The sequence below is a fragment of the Mus musculus genome, chromosome 8 (genome assembly GCF_000001635.26).
Source record: "Mus musculus strain C57BL/6J chromosome 8, GRCm38.p6 C57BL/6J".
NCBI lineage: Eukaryota > Metazoa > Chordata > Mammalia > Rodentia > Muridae > Mus > Mus musculus.
The window spans coordinates 114,398,765-114,416,493 of NC_000074.6; positions in this window are offsets into that span (position 1 = coordinate 114,398,765).

Sequence of the window (17,729 nt, forward strand, 5' to 3'; positions counted from 1 at the left end):
TTTGGTCCATGTTGCCTTTATACACTATTCAGCATCAGCTACTCACAATGGTGTTCTGGTGTTGGGTTCAGGGTGGAAGCCGAGAAAACTTGTTTCAGATATGGGAGCTTAAAAATAGAAGCTTTATATTCTGAGCACTCAGGGAGGCAGCCAGTTTGGGATCTGAACCGAGTTCCCGAAGGGAGATTGTATGACATTTTTATAGGATGGGAACACAAATCGATGGGGGGGGGGGTGGTAGTGGTGGTGGTGGGGATTTCTGACCAATCGCAGTTTGACACAAGGGATTAAGGAAGGAAGTTGCCTGGTGGTGGTGGCACATGCCTTTAATCCCAGTACTTGGGAGGCAGAAGCAGGCAGATTTCTGAGTTCGAGGCCAGCCTGGTCTACAAAGTGAGTTCCAGAGCTACACAGAGAAACCCTGTCTCAAAAGAAACCAAACGAAAATAAAATAAAATAAAAAAGGAAGGACGGAAGTTAACGTTAGTGACTGGGCCGTGTCCTGGTCACCTGGTTTCAGGGTCCTGACTCAGCATTGGCAGTCAGCTCTCCTCCTAGACCTGGAATTTGGAATGGTAAGGGAACAAAGGAGTGGGCGAGCTGCACACAGTCAGTTACGTCAAGATGAGCAGTACGTGTAGGACTTGCGTGTCTTAGCATAGATGACAGGATCACAGCATCTCCCCTCTTTACATCCTCACTGGTTAACAGACCAACATGAAGCATCTGAATGAGCAGGATACGAGTTGGTTCTGGGACTTGGGAACACAAACTCAGCTTTGACCCTGTCAGCAAGGTGAGATGGCTGGACTGGGGAAACTGTCTCCTAACACTGGGTGGGCTGGTAAAGAACTGTAGTAGTTTGACTATGCTTGGTCTAGGGAGTGGCACTATTAGGAGATGTGGCATTGTCGGAGTGGGTATGTCACTGTGGGCATGGGCTTTAATACCCTAGTCCTAGCTGCCTGGAAGCCAGTCTTCTGTTTGCCTTTGTAACAAGAAGTAGCACTCTCAACTCCTCCTGCACCATGCCTGCCTGGGTGCTGCCATGCTCCCGCCTTGATGATGATGGACTGAACCTCTGAACCTATAAGCCAGCCCTAATTAAATGCTCTCCTTATAAGAGATACTTTGTTCATGGTGTCTGTTCACAACAGTAAAACCTTAAGACACCAAGTCTCTGGAATGAAAGGAAGAAAAAAAGAAAAATCAAGAGAAGGAGGTTTTGGGGGGATATGAAGAGAGAGGGGGGCAAGGGAGGGAGAGAGGGAGGGAGGGAGGGAAGGAAGGGAGGGAGGGAGGAAGGAAGGAAGGAAGGAAGGAAGGAAGGAAGGAAGGAAGGAAGGAAGAGGTTTGATGCTGCTTACTTGTGTGGTATATTAAAAAAAATTCCCACTTTGGTTAATTTCTTGTTGTCAGTAATAGACTGGTGAGCTTACAAAATTCACAACTAGTAAAGAATTGGGTATTTGGGGACCAGCAAGATGGTTATTGGGGAAAATCACTTGCTGCATGAGCCTGACAAACTGAGTTTGATCCCTGACACCCACTGTGGAAGGAGAGAACTGACCCCCAAAAGAAGTTCTCCACTTACACTTACACCCACACACACACACACCACCCCCCACCCCCTACCCCACTCCCCGTTGTTGATAGCCCTGAAGCTAATTACATTTGATGTTATTTCTGTTCTCCTGTGAGTGGCTGCAAACAAGGAATGAGTCAGCACTCAGGTGATTTCCTGCTTCCCACCTCAATTTGTAAAATAAAAGAGAGCTGTTGATTGGGCAGATAAAAGGGAAGGTGGATCAGGAGGTGGAGAGAGAAGAAGGAGAAAATGGAAGAGGGAGAGGATGCAGAGGAGGTGGAAGATGAAGAAAATCAGAGCAGAATCACATGGCCTGGAGAAACAGCAAGTTCTTAGGGGTTTCATAAGCTGTGGAAGATGGTAGTGTAGCAGTAGATCTGCCCAATCTAGGCACACAGCATGTAATCATATTAACTGTGTCATGTTTTCATTGCTGAGGCATATTTGGGAGGAGATTTACCACAACACACACATATCATACACTATCATACCCTAATAATAAAATGATGATTTTAAAGAATTAGATATTTGTGTTGATTTGAGGTTTTGCTGTGATGCACCTCGGGCTCACACATGTGAGGGGCATGCTCTACCACTAAGTTACAATACCAGACCAATGCTGTACACTCAGCCTTGTCTAAGGAAGTACCCACAATAACTGAGGAGACCTTCCTGGCAAGGCAGAGGCTCAAAGCAGTTGCAGATAACCTGGGCAGATCAGGGTCTTCTGTGGTGTTGGCATAGAGCAGCATATAAATTCTTCGCTTCGTTTTGCTTTGTTTTTGAGACAGGGTCAGACTGTATATAGCCCAGATAGCTTCAAATTCCTGGCAATTCTCCAGCCTCAGCATCTCAAGGCTGCGTATACAAGCTCGCACTTACCACACCCACCTGAGCAGGTGGACATTGGCCACTGAGAATGGATCTAGCAACCTCAGCAAGGGGCTCAGTCCTGCTGCAGTTTCTCAGGCCCCAGGGAGGGCAGCGGTCTGGTCTAGAGAAAAGGTCCTTTACGTGGTCAGACCTAGCTTGCCTGTCCACCTCTGGAACCATGGAAGGAGAGCCATCCATCAGAAAACCAAACCACCGAGAACTCCTTTTCTCACAGCGCAGAATGTTTTTAAATAGGAGAAAAATACATTAGGCAGTCAACGGCTGCAGGGGCTGACCAGACACCACAGCAGATAGTAAACTGTATGTCACAGGTCACCATGAACACTCATTAAGAACACAGAGAATCGCTCCCAAACAGTAAAGGGGAAGCCTCGTGAAAGCAGGGATTTCACCTGTCTCAGGATGCATCCTGCATCTGGAACACTCACCTGCATATAGAAGGGATAAGTGATATTCCACTCAGAGCGCATATCCCAGTCGGAACTAATCAATGGTCTAACCCACTTGTGGCTGCACCAAGTAGGAGTGACACTGTGTTTTTGTCCCTTCTGTCTGTCTCCAGGACTTAATGAGCATCAGGGGGATGGTGCTATTATCCCCGAGGATGCAGGAGGAAGTGTGATCCTGCTATGATAACCGCAATCCTAACACACTCAGCCCCATCTGCAGGAGAGTGTGATTAATGTTTAATCAAACCTTGTCAGTTACACGAAGTCAAGGGGAAATCCAATTCCCCCAGTGTGGCACTTTTCATTAAGAGTGGAATATTTTATTCGCTTAAAAAGCCGACATCTTACTTTATTAATCAGTTGTGTCTATCAACTCAAAAAGAACATCCCTAGGGCAGATTCGCAAATAAGAATCTAGGGGTATATTAGTCAGGGTTCTCTAGAGAAACAGAGCTGAGAGAATAAGTATAGTAAAATGTATAAATACATGTATTTGTAAGTATAATTTACATGTAAATATATATTTATATACTGTGTATTATACACACATTTTTATGTATTATGTGTAAATATATATGTATATATAATATATGCATATGTACATTTTATATATGTGTGTATGTGTATATATATATATATATGTATGTATATGTATATATATACATACATACATACACACACATACAATGTATCTCACACACAGGGTTTATTAGGATGACTTACAGGTTATGGTCTAACTATTCCAAAGAACTTAGTAGCTTGAGGCCAGCCTGGTCTACATAGTGACTTCCAGGATAACAAGGGTATGTAGAGAGACCTTGTCTCAAAACAAAACCAAAACCAAAAGAATGTCAAAATCAGGAGAACATTGACATATTTTATGCAAAAGAAATTATGAAAATGAAGAGAGAAATCTGTCTGACATTTAGAAATTCAACCACTATATTGCAATCCATCCCATCCCTCCAAGTCTGCCATCTCTCGCTTTGTGTGTTCTGTTTTATAACCTCGTCGTCTCCTTTACAAATATACTATTGAGGCAGGGAGCTCACAGAGGTAGCTCATCTGATAAAAACACTTGTTGTCACCAAGAACAGACTCTTGCAAGCTGTCCTCAGACTACGTGACACGTGGCATGAACCAATATGCTCTCAAAATAGACCAAAGGAAATCATAAAACGGACAAAACCACTTAATACTATCGATGTTTCCCCTGCCAACCAAGATCCTATCACACTAGAATTTCAATAATGCCCAAAGCCCAAAATATTTACCCATTTTGAGTAATATTCTGGTAAGTTTAGTCATTAAAAATATTTATTTGCCATCTCTTGATAAATGCCCATCAATAGACTCAGACCCAGACTGTATTTGCTCCTTTTTTTCCACTAAGAGACACTCAAAGGCAAACAAACACTGCCTTTCTCACTAGCAACTTCAGCTATCTAGTATGTATTTTGGAATGCAGCTTCGTCTCCTCGGCGGGAAAAAAATTAGAAGAAGCTGCAGGCCCGGTGAATGAGGGACTTTCAGAGACATTTAGTCTGTCTCCTGGACTTACTGTCTCCACACCGCAATGGCCAGGTCTGGAAGCATTTCCTGTCTGGCTTCAACTTGAAGGAACCCGTTAGCAGGAAGCATCAGCAGCCAGTGTAAACTGCCTGGCCCTCTGCAGACTGGCACTGAGCAGAAGCTGAGAAAGACTCCCAAGATGAAAACTAGACACTAACCAAACAGCAGCAGTCCTTTCAGTGTCTACCAGTGTCCAGAATGGATGTGCTGGCGGCTTCCTGAAAGAAAAGTGTCACGCTGTGTTCTAAAGCCCCCAAAACTCTCACCTCTGAGAAAAGAGGCAGTGGTTTTTTTTCTGACATTGCACCTCTCCCCACTAGCCTGAAGGACCTTCAAAAAAACATACAAAAGCTGATGTGTGCCTCTGGGATTTTGTTGTTATTGTTTGGGTTCCCCCACCCCCACCCTGTGGGAGAATTGGCAATGCTCCCTTTAAATACGAATGGCATTGGGTATTATGAGATGAAATTACAGGGAGGACCAAAAGAAGAGAACCCAGCCTGACCTACCTTATCATTCTCATGCTTAAAGCCCTGAACACTGGGACCTGCTTTGTCGCTCTGTTTGTAGTGTATATACTATCCATATTTGCATATCCTGCCCATAGTTACATATCACATCCATATTTGCATATCCTGCCCATATTTACATATCACATACATATTTGCATATCTCAGATTTGGTCGGAAAAGGAAACAAAGCTTACTTAAAAAGGCAAAGGGAGGCGTGAGGGAGGGGGTAGAGAGGTGGCTTAGCAGTTGAGAGCAGTGGCTGTCCTTGTACAGGAGGTAGTTGGATTCAATTCCCAGCATCCACATGGCAGCACACAGCCATCTGTAATTCCCTTCTAGGGGAACTGACACCATCTTCTGACCTCTGCAGGTACCAGTCATGCAAACGGTGCATGTATATACATGTATTCAATGCATCCATTCAAAAAAATAAGAAAATAAATATAAAAGATGTGACAGAGATGACAAAGCCAAAACCAGCCAGTCCCAAGTGTGTAGGAGACACAAGGTCCTCCTGCTCACAGATAAACACCAGGGAAAACAGGAATGGTAAAGGCATGGTGCTATCTCTTCCAAGAGAGAGATACATAGCCTGCTTTCCACCCAGAAGTCTGAAGTGGATGTGTTTGATAGCCTGTATGTTAACATTCTGTCTAAGCTCCACCCCACAGTTACCTGGCAACAGTCAGGTAATTTTTTTTTTAAATAGAATAGAGTTTATTCAAGGCATAGGGAAGGGAGTTAAGGCAGAGAGTAGTAGAGGCAGAGAAAGGCAGGAAGAGAGAGAGAGAGAGAGAGAGAGAGAGAGAGAGAGAGAGAGAGAGAGAGAGAGGAGAGAGAGAGAGAAGAGAAGAGAAGAGAAGAGAAGAGAAGAGAAGAGAAGAGAAGAGAAGAGAAGAGAAGAGAAGAGAAGAGAAGAGAAGAGAAGAGAAGGCAGGGCATGGCCATGAGCAGGTGGAGAGAGGGGGAAGGGAAGGGAATGGGGAAGATAGGAGGGGATAGGGAGCAAGAAGGGAAGAGCAAGAGAGAAGCAAGAGATCAAGAGAGTAAGGAGGGGGCAAGCAGTCCCTTTTATAGTGGGTCAGGCCTACCTGGCTGTTGTCAGGTAACTGTGGGGCGGAGCACACCTGGCTGGTGGAGCTTAGACAGAATGCTAACACTGTAGACCTCAGTGCTGTCTGTATGACCAGGCCACCCCTGTCTCCCAAGATGCTTATCTTGAGAGTTGTTTCTCAGTCAATCTATAGACCCACCCACTCCCATCTTTGTGGAAGAAGTCATGTGTACTTTTCAAAGAGTTTTAACATATTCGGTCTTATACTTTCTTCTGCACACAGGATTGAGTTAATTATCACCAGAAAACTGTCCTGTGCATAAATATACTTGAAATAAGCTTCCTAGGATCAGACTCTTGATGTTTGAAGGGACACCAGCTGCTGAGTTGTGTTGACTCTCTCTCTCTCTCTCTCTCTCTCTCTCTCACACACACACACACACACACACACACACACACACACACACACACACAGAAAACTTTCTGGCTCTCCTTGTGATTCACATGGACCAATCTAGTCACAACCCCCTTGTGGGAAAAAACAATGGCTAAGACCATCCCCTTGTTCTCATTGAATGTGATTATTAATAAGTGCTAAGAATCCCATTTATCATTCCCTCTGATGCGATGATAGTAATTATAGCTTATTTGTGCTTACTATGACCCAGGTAACACTTTTAAGTAAGTGCTATACAAGCATGCGTTCCTTTGTGCACCTAGGCAATCCTGGATTTCAAGTACCACAATCTCTCATTTTGATAGATGGAGAAGCGAAGATGTGCAGAGGTTGAGAAAACTGTCCACCCTACAGCGCAGACTGGATTTAATCCCAGACAATCCAGGATAATGTGCTGCTAAGCATTGGACTAAGTATCTTTTGATAAATCTGTTTGTATAACGTATTTTCTAAGAAAATAGGCTGGGGAGATGTCTCAGCACTGAGAACTACACACTACTTGCAGAGGACCCTTGAAAGATTGGTTCCCAGTATCTATATTGGGAAGCCCACAACCTTCCATGATTCAAGTTCCAGAAGATTCTGGCCTCCACTAGCACTTGAATGGATGAGTACACACACACACACACACACACACACACACACACACACACACACACACACATAGACAGACGGACAGACAAAGAGTGTTGTAAGCAGAGGTTCTACAACAACCTCCAGAAAGGGCCCTTGTTCTACTCCACTAAGACAGGCAGAAGCTTCAAACCAAGATGAAAACCACGCACTCTCCTATCTGTGGATGCTAAGAGACCCTTAGCTCCATCACTGACTGCACCAATGAAGCATTAGGAAAGTTATTCACAGTCAAAAAAGTAAGCCTGCCCAAATGCTACACTCCCCAGATGGTGGCCATCTTTTTGCTTCCAGTGCAAGAAGAGGCAACAGACGGCTGCTGACTTCCAAGGAGGAACAAGAACTTTGTTTGTTGCTCACACCTAATGACTGAAAACCTGTTTCTACCAGCTCCAGTTCTGGGAGGCCCCACAGAGGGGGTTTGTGAAGGTCTTTCCACTGTGGTCGGCCCATGCTCTCAGAGGAGGGAGAGGAATACTGACTTATTTGTATTCTTGAGCCATCTTGGCAGTGACACCAGGCAAGTCTCACCATAAATGAGACATTGGTACACCTAGGAAAAACGTTGACGGAATGTTTGCCTTCTTTTAAAAGTGAGCTTTCAGTGCAGTTACTGCTTGGAGGATGGGGAGAGAAGATACAGGTTAGCTGGTAGGAAAGGAGTGGGTCTCAAAAGGAAAGGTGGTAGAAGTTTGAATATCATTTTATAATAATGATAATCCTTACATCCTAACAGTAAGACCACGTATTAAATAGCCTGGTATCAGCATTATATCGGTAGTTCAGGGAATCTTTTTAATCTTCCCCACCTGGAAGATAAATACAATTCCTGTGTTGTAGGAGCAGAAGGACTGTTCTAATATAAAACTTGCTCAACTCACAGAGCCAGAAAACTGGGGAGACATGACTAGACTGACCCCAGTCGATGTGATGTCATCTGTGCACCATGTTGATGTGTGGGGTAAGGAAAGGAGTGGCGGGCCCGGGTGTTCAAGGGCCAAGAACACAGCAGCAGCCTTAGCACTTCATCTGAGTCCTAAGTAGCCAGGATGGGAAGGTGCTGCAGGAAAATTGGACCCGAGAGGAGGAGGAACTGACTCAAGATGAGATCACAAATTAGAAAGCAGCCCAGAGAAGTGACTGCCACATGCCGCAAGACAAACCAGTGGGCAAATAGAACCTCGTCATCCAGGATGATGGCAGAAACAGCAGAAACAGGCAGGCTTTGCTGAATTGAATCAGAGCCTGCAATCTCTCTCTCTCTCTGTGTGTGTACATGTGGGAAGCAGATGCTTCATACACGTGTTTGTATATTAAGGCCAGAGAACTCCCTCAGGTACCATCTACTTTTATATATATTTTCGAGACAGGGTTTCTCTGTGTAGCCCTGGCTGTCCTGGAACTCACTCTGTAGACCAGGCTGGCCTTGAACTCAGAAATTTGCCTGCCTCCCAAGTGCTGGGATTAAAGGCATGCGCCACCACGCCCGGATTATTATTATTATTATTATTATTATTATTATTATTATTATTATTAACATTCTCTCACTGATCTAGAGTTTGCCAAGTGGCCCCATGGGCCAACCAGCCAAGGATCTGCTCATCACTGTCTGTAATCCCAGAAATGGGATTACAAATGTGTACCACCACACCCACCTTGTCTTTTAAATATTAAAGTCTGGGGACGAAGCTCGGGTCCTTGTGCTTGCAAGGCAAGTACTTATATGATAAGCCATCTCCCAGCCAAGACAGAAGACTAGTCCTAGTAAGCTGATATCAGAGATGGAGGAGTTTAACCGTTGGCCTCTTTATGCCTGCCCTAGCCCCAAATAATGACACAGAGACTGTATTTAGCAATAGATGCAGTCGGCCTTGTAGTAGGCACTGTTTCCCACTAGCTTGTAACTCAGTTATCCAGTTTGTACTATTCTATGGCTGCCATGGCTGGTACCTCTCCTCAGTTTCATACGTTCGACTTCCTCTGAGTCTCGGTGGCCAATCTTCCCTAGTCTGCCTCTTTCTAGGAGTTCCTCTTCCTCTGCCGGATATCCCACCTTCTATTATCCATTTTGCTATGGGCCATAGGCTTTTCATTTTAACCAATCACAAGGTGCCTTAGACAGTCAAGGAAGGACAGAGATGCGTTTTTGCACAGTGTGTATATAGACATTACCCCAACAGCAGAGGAGGAAGAGGAAGAAAAGGAAGAGGAGGAGGAGGAATAATAATGCCCTCTAAGTAAACAGAAGCCTGTAGCAATATATCTGTCTACCTGAGTAATGGATCCTCGATCCTGGGAAAGAAGGTTCCAACAGAGGCCTGTCTCCAGTACAGCTTGAGGTACTCATGTAATAGATCTTATAATTATCTGCATCTCTCAAATGTGACACTAATTTGTTCATCTTCCTGTCCTGACTTTATGAGAAACTTCCATATTGAATTCGGGTAACCCCTGAAGGCTCCCATTCCTTTCACCAACACCATGTGAATGTTGCTTCTTAGCAGAGCTCTGGTTGTTAAAGAGCCAAGTCTGACCATTTATAGGTTGAGAAAAGAAACCTCACTACATAGTAATAACTTCCTTACTGGATTTACATTGGGAAAAAAAAACCAAAAAACCTCATGACAACATCCAATATTAATTGGAAAAGAAAATTCCTAGCACCTAAGATTGACAGAATCTAAGACACCATCTTTCTGCTTCAAAGCATCTTGACTGAGTCATTTCATATAATCCATGTTTACAATGACCCCACCAAGCTAACTGTCCATCTGAGCCAGACTTAGAACTGTGTCAGCCAATACGGCATCCACTAGACACAGGTGCTGCTAAGCAGTTGCATCCAACAGCATTGGTGTGGAAAAAATAAGCAGAGGACAGAAGTCGGAGGGTGTAGCATACTTACCTAGTAGAGTGCTAGCCTAGTATTCGGGAAACCTTGAGTTTGAGATCCCTGACCCACACGAAATGGGCGTGGTGGCACATGCCTGTTATCCTGGCACTGGGGAAGTGGAGGCCAGAAATTAAGGTCATCATTAACTATACAGCAAGTTTGAGGCCAGCCTGGACTACTAGAGACCTGAGAGAAGAGATAGAGAGAAGATATATATATATATATATATATATATATATATATATATATATAGAGAGAGAGAGAGAGAGAGAGAGAGAGAGAGAGGAGCAGGGCAGGAGAAGAGAGAGAGAAAAGTAATTGCTATGCCTAGGATCAAGTATGTAGTCGCAAGCATAGTAGAAGTATGTTTCATGTGACACATATAGGACTAAGTCTATGAAACCGGGTTTAGAGCAAGAGTGAGTCTGAAGGCCTTATGCAAGTGTGATGCCTTGTTTTTCCATGTGGAAGTAGAAAAGGAAGCCAGACTAAGTATCCCATGGATGATCGTCAACTATATCAACAACACACACTGTTACTCGTATTCTAGTTTGCTTGGTCCTTCTGCAAGATGGGTAAAGAAGACCTGTTATTTTTTTTTTTAAAAAGGCTCATTTCCCACTGTCCCACAGCCATGAGTGACTTCTGAAGCTTTGCTCTCAGGCCATCAGTGGTCTTGTTCATTCCCATAGGCAATGCTGCTCTGATGTAGCACGGCCTTCTAACGTCTTCCTTTAAACCTGTCACTGGATCTCCTGAAAGTGTTGACATTTGGACTGGAGAGATGGCTCAGCGGTTAAGAGCACTGACTGCTCTTCCAGAGGTCCTGAGTTCAATTCCCAGCAACCACATAGTGGCTCCACAACCATCTGCAGTGGGGTCTGATGCCCTCTTCTGGTGTGTCTGAAGACAGCAAATGGTATACTCATATACATAAAAAAGAATCATTAAAAAAAAGTGTTGACATTCTTGACAGCCACTCAATATGAGTCACAGACACAGAGAAGCAAGGCACTTTGCACATCCACCTATCAACCTTTCCTTGGTGCATTTTAGCTCAGCTGAGCCCTAGTCAATTCAAGCCCATGACCTTCCCTAACTGATGCCCTTGAACCTCTAGACACACAGCCTTGTCCGGCCTCAAGTATTAATAGATGAAATCCCAATGTGGCCGGATGGATTTGCTAGTTAGAATCCGAGACTCTGGAAAATAGCTTAGAGTGGACTTTAAAATAGCAACCGGGGAACAAACACATCAGTGACACAGGGTGGCCAAGGATGTGTGGCAAACAGACATTTATTCAGGAAAATAAAACACCATCGACAGTTTTAAAATCCTCATCAAAACACTTTTTGTCTGAAGGCAATGTTTTTACAGTTCTCATTCCCTGCCTATAAATGTGTATTCCTTCTTAAATAGCCCTTTCCGAAGCCCAACCCAGGACACAAGCGGATTTCATCATTTGGATTAGCAAAAAAGGAACTGCACAGCCTCTAAGAAAAGGGAGGCTGAAGGGACCACTACTCCCATTCTCTTTGATGTTTATATTGATCTGGGTCTTGTTTTGTTGTTTGTTTGTTTGTTTGTTTGTTTTAGGGCCCCTAAAATTTAAATTTAGATTTCTTATTGAGGTTTTGAAGATGAGGACTTATTTAAATGGACAGGCCATGCCTGACCTTATGAGTGATAGGATTAAAAACCTTTAGCTTAAGAGCACATATAGGCTCAATATTCCCCAAGATCTCCACCCCTTATAACGCCCACATCCCCATCTCTTGCTCTTAGCCAGTCATCCAGCAAATTGATCTACTTATTTTCATAAAGGGGTGGGAGGAACTTGGAATCTTTGCACGAAGGGGGTGAAAAAGCCAAATCGGGAGCTGGAGAGATGGCTCATCAGTTAAGAGCATTTGTTGCTCTTGTGGGGGACCCAAGTTGAATTCCCCGCACCCACAAAGGTGCTTACAAAGCTCTGAATCTGTAATTCCAGTTCCAGGCCATCTGACTTTTTTTCTGCTCTCCTCAGAACTAGGCATGCAGTAGTACACACACATACATGGCCTGGATCATGTCATGTCAACTTGACATGAGCTGAAGTCTTATGAGAGGAGGGAGTCACCCTTAAGAAAATGCCTTCATAAGATCAGGCCATAGGCAAGACTGTAGGGCATTTTGTTTAATTAGTGATTGATGGTTGAAGGACCCAGCCCACTGTGGGAAGTGCCAACCCTGGGAGGACGATTCTGAGTTCTATAAGAAAGTAAGCTGAACAAGCCAGGGGAAGCAAGCCAGTAAGCCGTACCCCCTCCATGCCTTCCTCAGCAACTCCTTCCTCCAGGTTCCTGTCCTGTCCTGACTTCCTTTGATGATGAACTGTGAGTTGGAAGTGTGCACCCCATAAACCCTTTCCTAGGGTCACTAGAGCAAACATACTATACACATAAAGTAAGATAAATACATTTCAAAAGAAAGCTTTCTAAAGCTAAAGCAGAGTTTCCAACTGTCCCTGGCCCCAGGGCTGAGCACCTTCCAGATAATTAATAGCTTTCCCTGGGGCTCAGAGTTGTGACTACTTAGCAGGATTCCAAGTTCAGACAGACCTGTGAGTCTCAGAGTACTTCTGTGGGTTGAGGTGCTGTAATCTTCTGCTCACAGGCCTCACCAGCTAGAAAGGAGGGAGAATTGGAAGCAAACAGAATCACAGCTGTCTTCTACACGTTCTTAAGTATTTATTAAGCAAATGCTATGTAGCAAGGATTGTACTGGGTGTGTAACCATGCTCACTGACCCAGGATCTAGCTTATAGCTATCCAGGAAGTGGTTTGATGAAACAGGCCAAGTCCTGGGTGACTCTCAAACTGTCATGGGAAGTAGCAGAGTAGAGACCTCTTAGACTTCACATAGAAAACCCAGGAGCAGAGGTGACGTTGAATTCAGACCCGAAAGGGGAGAAACCAGCCAGAGTCACACTATAGTTCAAGTGTGTGGGGGTATTGTGGAGGAGAGAGACCAGTAGAAGGCCAGAGGCAAAGTATCTTGAAAGGCTCAGTGAAGATTGGAGAGTAGATCACTGGTTATGATTAAAGTGATCATCAGATATAATTCAAATATATATATATATGCATTCTCTGTGACCTGAGGGTGTCATCAGGAAGAGAGAAGTGAGTCACTGGTGGCAGATGAGCCTCATAAACAACAATCAAAATTTGATTTGGTTTTTAAATGTAACAGAAAGATCTGCCTCAACAAGGCTGTGGGGATGGGAATCATGGTTCAGATGGTTGTGGGATTGGAGTGTTTGAGGGCTAAGACCAGACTCAAAGACGATAATTTCCATGGCTCTGATTGGCCCACTGAGTGGATGCTGAAGACATTTGCTGTGCTGGGGAAGACAGGGTCAGAGAATGGGGCTTTCTTTATTAATTCATAGGGAAAGAAAAAAGGAAGAATTTAAGTTTTAGCCATCATAAACATGAAATGTCTCTAAGACTCTAAACCAGAGGTGTCATGTGGGAAACCAGACATAAAGATTGAGATGGAGAGACTCAAGTTGAGCTGCCAATGGTTAAGGGAATCTAGGGCAGTGGTTCTCAACCTTTCTAATGATGCAGCCCTTTAACACAGTTCCTCATGTTGTGGTGACTCCAACCATACAATTATTTTCATTGCTACTTCATAACTGTAATTTTACTACTGTTGTGAATCATAATGTAAATGTCTGATATATAGGATATCTGATATGCGTGACCCCTGTGAAAATGTCATTCACTCCCAAAGGGATCTCAACCCATAAGTTGAGACACTCTGGTCTAGAGGATTTGAGCATCCAAGAAGAGATAGTTTAATGAACCAAGATGGCCAGTTTTAGTGAGGCCCTATTGTAGGATTCTATATCCATGAATATTCATTTGTTCATGCCCACAAAATGGACACTACTAATGGATAGCAAATCCTTTCAGATACTATTCACTCCAGACTTTGGCTTACAAGTGATATATGAGTGCTAATTCACTGAGCGTAACAATACCACACTAATTCAAAACATAACCAGTAGGAAAAACTACCCTGGCAGGCACAGGGAAGGTAGCAAGACATGAGGGAAGTCTTTGTACTTCTTACTTTCTGTAAATTTAATTCTGCTCTATTAAAAAAAAATCTACTGGGGCTGGAGAGTCGTCTCAGTGACTAAGAGCACTTGCTGTTCTTACGGAGGACAGAGGTTCGATTCTAGCACTTGCCTGAAAGCTCGCTAGGGGACCCAACACTCTCTTCTGGCCCCTGTGGGCACCAGGCATGCACATGATGCACACAGGTACATGCAAGCAAACCACTCATGCACATAAAACAGTCATTTTTAAAACTTAAAAAAAAAAACCTTCAAAAATTCTAAGATAAATAAAGCCTACTGATCTGAAAAGAAGAAAGCATAGAATTTTGGATAAGACTCAGAAAAAACAAAAAAACAAAATCAGGTATAAAAAGTGTTGGAAGCTTTCCTGGAAACGAACAAAGAGCCTTAAAACACTAAACATTTATTTAGGAAGAAAAAAAAATACCTCAGCTTGCAAAGGTCATGTGAGGGCAGCGAAGCCCAATGATATAAGACAAATACCTGGCTTTTCTTCCTTGTTTGGCAACTTGAATTTTTCTCCCTCTGAGGAAATGATTTGAAAGGATGGCAAGGAGCATTCTGATCCATTGTGAAATCAATATTTGCTTTATGCATTGATCTTTCCCCCATCCAATTGAAGGAGCTCTTTCTCACAGCCCAAGCCTTCTGAAGTCAGTGACAATGAGACTATGGTGTCATCTCAGCCCTTGGGAGCCTTGGCGGTGATGGACAAGACAGACCACTTAGCATTCTAGATTCATTTTCAATCATGAGCAACAGAGGGAATCCATGCCTTGTACACATCGGGGACCATCCTTGGTTACACAGTGTCGGGCCACCCTGAGCTACATAGTAAAACCCCATGTCAAAAAGAGTAATGTGTGTGGGCTGGGAGAGATGGATTCCTGGTTGAGAGCACTGGGTGCTCTTATAGAATACCCAGATTTGGTTCCCAGCACCCACATGATGGCTCACCAACATCTGTATAACTCCAGTTCCGGGGAATCCAATGCCGTTTCCTGTCATCTGTGGGTGCCAGACATGAAAATGGTGCGCAGACATACATGCAAGCAAAACACCCACAAACATAATACAAAAATAAAAACTTAAGACAACAACAATATATGAAGTTGTGAAGGTGGTAGAGCATTGCCTAGCCAATGAGGTTCCAGGGTTGATCCCAAGCTCTGAAAACAGAAAGCTGGCATTCCGTTCCGTAATTCCATTAATTCACACACACTGTGCTTAAAGGTAGGGGTGGGTCTTCAGTATTCCATTCTGTAAGTTGTGCCTACTGGCTGTCAGTGGGACACTTCCATACTACATACTATGCTAAGGGCTTTACAGTTGTTACCTCTTTCAATCCTTCCTCCAGCCTGTAAAATCAGACATTCATCACCCCGTCGATAAGCCTCACAAAGGAGATTTGCCCAACGTTACACAGCTGATAAATGGCTCACAGTAGAATGAGAAGCTCAGCCTGCAGTCCCCCAGTGCCTTCAGATGCGATACAGGAAGTTCCCGTTGGCACAAAGAGTCAACGTTGTGGGTGCCAAATTTGTAGTTTACTGCACACTTAACCATGCTAAGCTGCCAGGTTTTTCAATCCATGTAGTCCTACCCGAGCACTGACATGGTCTTACAAAGTAGCTGTTGCTGGGTGAAAACGACGAAGAGTCAGATTGATTTTCCTCACTAACATGCAGGAGGAGGACTCTTTCTTGCTTGACAAGGCTTTAGGTATTGTAGATGAAGAACACAGACCTCCATTTGCTAACCAAGGGGAGCATCTAGAATCTACCTCTGGCTCTGAGATTCCATGCCTGTTGTTTTTGACACGCCTGTCTATTCTCGGTACTTTACTTTTGCATGTGTATGTGTGTGTATGTGGTGGACATATGTGTGGGTACCCAAACATATAAACACATGTGTAAAGGCCGATGGGTATCTTCTCCAATCACTGTTTGAGTTATAGAGGGAGGCAGGTCTCTAGTTGAACCACACCTTGCCATTTTAACCAGTCTGGTCATACAGTTTATTTTAAGGATTTCCTATTGCTACCTCTCCTGTGTTAGGGTTACAGGTGGTCTACCCAGCTCACTTGCCTTTACCAGGGTCTTGGGTATCTAAACTCTGGTCTTCATGCTTGTATAGGAAGCATTTTTCCCACATCATCAATTCCATCCTGCCCCTGCCCCGCCCCTACATAAGATACTTAATCTTGTAACTGATCATTCAGCTAAGAACAGTTATAACCTTTCATTATCTTTCTCTATTTACTTTCAAATTTTTATTTATATTTATATATGTGTTTTACTATATCATTTACACACTTATATTTGTATGTTTGTGCACATGTACAGCTACCTGTGGAGGTGTGTGCACATGTGTACAAGTCCCCTGGAGTTGGAGTTATGGCACTCTGAGCCACCAGATGTGGGCTCTGAGAGCTGAACGGGGTCCTCTGCAAAAGCAGTGTTTGCTCTTAACTGCAGAGCATTCTTTGCAGCCCCTCAATGCATTCCTCTACTTCTTATATAATTCCCTTGACAGTGTGTGTTCGTGTGTCTGGAGAAGCTTCAGGAAGAAGTCTTTGCTGCTAGGGATTTGAGAGATCACCATGATGAATACTTTGTGTTAAATTCTTAAAGAGGCAAAGGCTATTTTTCCTTTTAGTCTAAGCTGCTTCTAGAAGTAGCGTTGTGCATGTGTGTGTGGTGTTGGGGATTGAACCTTTCACCCTGCAGGCAGTCAGCAAGTGCTTTACCACTGAGCTATCGCCCAGTGTTTGTTCTGTTTTGTGTCTCTGGCTTATGAGTTTGTTTTCGTGTGTGAGCGTGGGCATATGGGATAGGTTAAAAGGATAACTTTCCGGGTAGCTTCAGTTCTTACCACCTTTGAGCCGATGACTCTTGCTCTTCAGAGCTGAGTACTCTGGGCTACCTCGCCCTCTCCCTCCCAGGCATTCTCTGTCTCACCTCCGGCTCACTACAGGAGCACTGGGGTACAGATGCCTAATACCCAGTCTGTTTTTACAAGGGTTCTGGGCACAAAGTGAGGGCACTCAAAGCCCTCACTTTGAGGTAGCAAACACTTTACCCACGGAGGCATCTCTCCAACCCCCAGCCCTTATATTTACTTTTTTATTTTGGGACAGAGTCTCACTAAACTATCCAGAGTGGCTTTGAACTCACTCTACAGCCCAGCCATGCCTAAAACTTGTGATCCTCCTTCATCAGCCTCCCAAATAGCTGAGATTATAGACCCGAGCCACCAGGTACAATTGTCGGATTGTCTCTGACCCACCAGCTTCCTAATAATGACCCAGAGTCTTATTATTTATTTATGAAAGCTTAGACACTATAACTTAGGCTTGTTCCCAACTAGCCCCAGTAACTTGATAATCAGTTTGTACGGATCTATTTTTTGCCATGTGGCCTGTTACCTCTTAATCAGTCCCTATACATTCGACTTCCTCTGTGACTGGTTGGCAAATTCCCGCCTCCCCCAATCCTCCCCACCCCCAGGCTCCCCTGCCCTGCTCCCGATTCTTTTCAGAGTTCCT